We start from the raw sequence: 5,368 nt of genomic DNA, 5'->3' as shown, positions 1-5,368 counted from the left end.
AGTGCATGGGATCACTGGGAGTATTCACAGTATGTACAATGTGTTTGGAATTTCGTGTCTTCATAGTTCACAGGACCAGCCTCTTTTTAGGCAAGGAGACAAGTCGTAGTAGTATTGAATTTTATTTATTGAGGATCCCAATAAAGTTGCAAAAAAATCTAGTCAGAATCATACAGGTCATTTAGAATTAGCAATTTATGACATATAATTAGAAAGTCTATGCATCTATCTGACTAGAATGCCAGGCTGCAGGCATACTGTACCTTACAGGTACTAACTTCATTGCCTACTATTACTGCTGAGACTCTCCTTACCCAGGCCCTGCTGCTGGAGCAGGATGGTAACTGTTCCTTATGTTAATTCCCAACCAAGAAGTTCCTGCCTCCTCTAACAAATGCAGAGAGCTCAAATCTTTATGCAGAAACTCAGTTTCCACTCTGTGTGAGTAACTGACAATCCATGTATCTCTGTTGGAGTCTGCTGGGTAAAAAAAGACCCTGGGGTCTCAAAGGAAGACCCTAGAAGAGAAGGACTGTAGCCACCTGAGGGTGAGGCACTTGAATTTTCCCAGGGGTTCCATGTTCTTAAACAAACCAGGTGCCCATTCTTTCCCTTAATGCACAACAAGACCAGAGGTGGGCATTTTAATGGCAGTCTCTGCTCTTCTATCCGTCAGATGATAGAAGGGTCCTCCTACTCCCTACAAAGCATGCCAACTGAAGATTTGACCATCTGTCCTTACAGGTTACAAATGTATAACTCTCTACTACTGCTGCATGAAAACACTCCCCTTTGCCAATAATACTTCCAACTCCTAACTCACTATCAAGTCTTGCAAACTCGCATTGGAAAGAGTACTGGTTGGTTTTTGTCAATGTGGCATAAACCCAAACGTATCTAAGAAGGAACTCAGAAAATGCTTACTTAGGAATGGCCTGTAGGTAAGTCTGTGGGACATTTTCTTGATTAATGATTGATGTAAGAGGGTCTAGCCCACTGCCACCTCTGGACAGGAAGTCCTGGGGTGCATAAGAATGCAAGCTGAGAAAACAGTGGAGAGCAAGCTTATAAAGAGCCCTCCTCTAAGCTTCTGCTTCATTTCCTGCCTCCAGGCTCCTGTCTTGAGTCCCTGCTCTGACTTTCCTCTGCAGCTGTTTCTGGTCATGGTTTTTGTCACAGCAGTAGAAACCCGACTACCACAAGACAGTGACACCCGCTTCTGCAAACACTGCAAACATGAAGCGTGATGACTCTAACGTTGTCCTGTCCAGAAGGAAGATGGCAGAATCTTTCTTTATGTCTTGGGGAATCACTTCCTAACACAGAGATGACATGTGGCCAGCAAACTAGCTCATCAAAACATGTTTCTCTGGAAATGACAAAAATGGAGCAATATTGCAATTCAAAAGAAATTAAAAATAGTTTTCCAGTGAAAGTATTAGGCAACCAAAAATTACCCATCTTTCTTATCTATTTCATATTTACTTGTCTGTCATTTGTGTATTAAATGTATAACTGCCTTTGTGCTACACACTTTGGAAGTGTGTCTGTATCACTTCACCTCTCTTTGCTCTTACTTGTACATTGTCCACACTCTTTATTTAAATGTAGGTCATTCACACAACTGGTAATGCAGAATCTGGGTTCAAACACAATGTAACCATGGGTCTTGTCAGGTGCTTGGTGACTAGAACTATCCATGTGAGAAGACAAATTCAGAGCCTTCTTCCTACAACACAAATTTAGGAGAGAGGTAGTTAGTGAAAGCAGAAAAAAAGAAGACACATTGATTGACAAGATATATATTAAGTTTCATAGATGAACATTTCTAAGCACTCATATAATGGAATAATTCAACCTTTTGGTCTCCCATTCGTATATACATACATCCATATATATATGTATGTATTTGTTCTTGGGAATCTCTAGCCAGTTGGTTATAGAACACCACAGAGAGCAAACTTCACAGATTCCCAAGCCATTCACACAGACACTGTAGTATTTGCATGTAGCCTGTGCATAGGGCCCTTTTACTTCAAGTCATCTCTGTGTTCCTCATAAAACTTAATATAAGCAAATGCTGTATAAATAGCTGCATTGTATTATTTAGGAAATGACAAAATGTCTGTGTATATTCAGTAGAAAAAAATTAATTAAAGAAAGGTTCTTTGAATCTCTGATTGGTCAGGTCTGTGACTGTAAAACTCATCAATAGGGATGACAGAATACAGAGTGGGGATGAAAGGGATATACTCTAAATCAGGAGGCAACACAGCCTAGATGTCTAAATGTAAAATGATAGGCTAAATTCCACCACTATTGAGCCTTTCCAAGTTCAGACAGCTGTTGGGAGGCAGAAGACCACTAAAACTAGTAAAAGTGATTTATTTTATTTTTACTCTGGTTTTCACTCTTTAAAAAAAATCACATTAATAGCCAAAATAAAGAGAAGTCAGGATAGAGAGAACATTGAGATGCCTGAAGTTGCCCACCCCCAGGCCCCGTTGCCAGGGCAGCTGACGGCTCTGAATGAGGTAAGCATGGCTGTTTCTGTTGTTTTGAGCTTTCAGGAGTATGGAATTTTATCATAATGTTGGGAAAAGAAAAACATAAAGAAAATAAACTACCAAGTTGCTGTGTACTACTACACACTGTATGAAGCACATATGAATAGCCTCACTAAGACTGAAGCTGGAGAGATAGCTCAGCAGTTAGGAACACTGGATGCTCTGTTAGAGGACATGTTCTCAGCATCACATGATGGCTCACTGCCATCTGGATCTCCAATTCCAGGGAATCCTCTGTGGATACTAGGCACACACTTGGTGCCCAGACACACATCAAGACAAAACACCCATACATATAAAATATTAAAATAAGTAAATAAATAAACTCACTAACGCTCTACGCCACCATCATGGTAAGAACTACAGAGAAAGCACTTTTACAAAGAAAATATTAGCACTCTGAAAGCACCTTGAGTGAGAGGCAGCTAGACGTTCCTGCCAAGAAGACTGAAGAACCCCTAGCCAGCCGTGAATAATTTGATTTCTCCTAACTCTCGGACACATGAACAGCCATGGGTGCAGAGCTGAAGGGTCAGTGTCAATCAAGTCCCAGCTGAAGCTACTGTAACCTATTACACCACACCAGGGTGCAGGCAGGACCAGCTTGCCTCACTCGGCACCTGCTGCTAAGGGTCCCCAAGGGGCAGAAGAAAAGGCGGGCCCTGAGAGTGTGACAGGAAGCTAGACAAAAGCAATCTCTCTAAACGACGGTGTACATTCATGCATGAGAGACCGAATCTGAATTGAAGAATTTATGGATAATTAATAGCAGTTATATCAACTTTGGTAAGTGTGCAATTAAGGATGAAACAAAGTAACTGACAACCAATGCAGCAAGTTTATCCAAAATATTTCAGATGGCTTCCTGTTTAGTGATACCTTGCTTATATCTTTCAGTAAAGTGTCATCATTAATGTACAAACCCCTGGTCTTGGGAACAACAGCATCCTCTGAGATGCTCTACTCCTACTCTAAAGGATATGGAAGAAACGATGCCAAGAAATCGCAGGCAGTAAGAGAAGTTAGGGGGCATCCTTCTGGAAGAAGTAACACAGGAACTGTCACCTGATGGTTATATCCAGGGGAGAGGGGAAATGGGCCATTCTGGGCAGGAAACAGTACATGTGAAGGTGACTGGTGGCCAGGAAAGAGGCATGTTTGCGGTATTGTGGCCAAGGTGATTGAGTATGATGGTCAAGACAAAGACCTAAGGTAAAATGATAGGTCTTATAGTTGGCCAACTATATTGGACTTCAATCTAAGAGAGACAAAGAAATGCTGAAGATGTTCAGACAAGAAAGAGAATGCAGCAATTTGGAACATTGTGTGTGTGTGTGTGTGTGTGTGTGTGTGTGTGTGTGTGTGTGTGTGTGTAAATGTGCATGTGTTTGTGCTAGTATGCATAGAGGCCAGAAGGGGGATGTCAAGAGTCTTCCTTAATTACCCTCCAACTCCAATTAAACTGGAACTCACTGATTCTGCTAAACATGCTGTCCAGCAAACTCCCAAGAATTTTCCTGTCTCTACCTCCCTAGCACTGGAACTTCAGAAACACACTACTATTGCGCCCTGCTTATTACATGGGGTTTGAAGATCTGAACTCAGGTCCTCATGATTGCTCAGCACTTTACCAATGAACCTATCTCCCTAGGCCCCAGGTATGGATTTTCTGAACACCACTTTCTTCACTTCAGAGGGGGTGAGTGGGGCATCCCGTGTTGAATCAGCATGCTCACTGTAATGACTAAAAGTCACTTCTGTGTGATATACAGTATATAAATGAAGGGTAAAAGAACTCTCCCATCCTCTTAGGCTTCAGCCTAAAACCTTTTTACATCAAGTGTCTTTAGTGGCCAAATCTACTCATGTGATATCCATTGCCAGTCATACATCAGACAATAGAGTTGGGAGTGGAAGAAACTCTGGCAACTTGAGACCGGAATGGTTTATCTTATCAGGCATGTCCTGACTAGTTTTTGTTAATGCCACACAAGCTAGAGTTACCTAGAAAGAGGAACCTCACTTGAGAAAACGCTTCCATTAGATTTTATGTAGGCAAACCTCTGGGGCATTTTCTTGATTAATGATTGATGTTGGAGGACCCAGTTTACTGTGGGTGCTGCAGCTTAGGAAAAGAGGTCTAGGGTGGTTAGGAAATCAGGCTGAACATGAAGGAGCCATGGGGAACAAGCCAGTAAGTACCACTGCTGTAGTTTCCACCCCTCGGTTCCTGCCCTACTTTACTCCCTGTCTTCGCTTCCCTGGGTGATAAACTGTGTAAAGGATTTATTTGGCACGTGTAAGCCAAATAAATCCTTTCCTCTCCATGTTGCTTTTGGTCCTGATCTTTGTCATATCAGTAAAAAGCAAAGTAGGACAGGGCATGTGGACAGAATTGGCTCAAAGGAAATCAGGATTATTCATGGTATGGAGCGAAGGTAGGGACTGAAATGTGAGAGTGTGCCAAGAAAAAGGTCCCAGAGACACATGGTAAGGGTGTGAGACCTGACAGGGTGTGGAGTTTGCTGAGTCACAAGTGTTCTATGCTGCCCATAGGAGAGCTGCAGCACCAGAGCAGATCAGGCTGATGGCAAGAGAAGTGGGAGAGCCACTGCTTGGGCAGAGGATGATGGCAAAGCTCTCCTAACGGCCTAGGAGGGGGATGATTCCTTACTAAAGCAATGTGATTGCTAAGATGAGGAGGAGATGGTAATTTTGAGAACCATTTAGGGAATTAAATCGGTGGGGCCTGTGGTCTGAATGAGTTTGGAAGTTAGGAAGGATGAAGAGCCCAGGATCAC

The sequence above is a fragment of the Peromyscus maniculatus genome, chromosome 2, assembly GCF_049852395.1.
Source record: "Peromyscus maniculatus bairdii isolate BWxNUB_F1_BW_parent chromosome 2, HU_Pman_BW_mat_3.1, whole genome shotgun sequence".
Taxonomy (NCBI): domain Eukaryota; kingdom Metazoa; phylum Chordata; class Mammalia; order Rodentia; family Cricetidae; genus Peromyscus; species Peromyscus maniculatus.
This window is presented reverse-complemented; position numbering follows the sequence as displayed.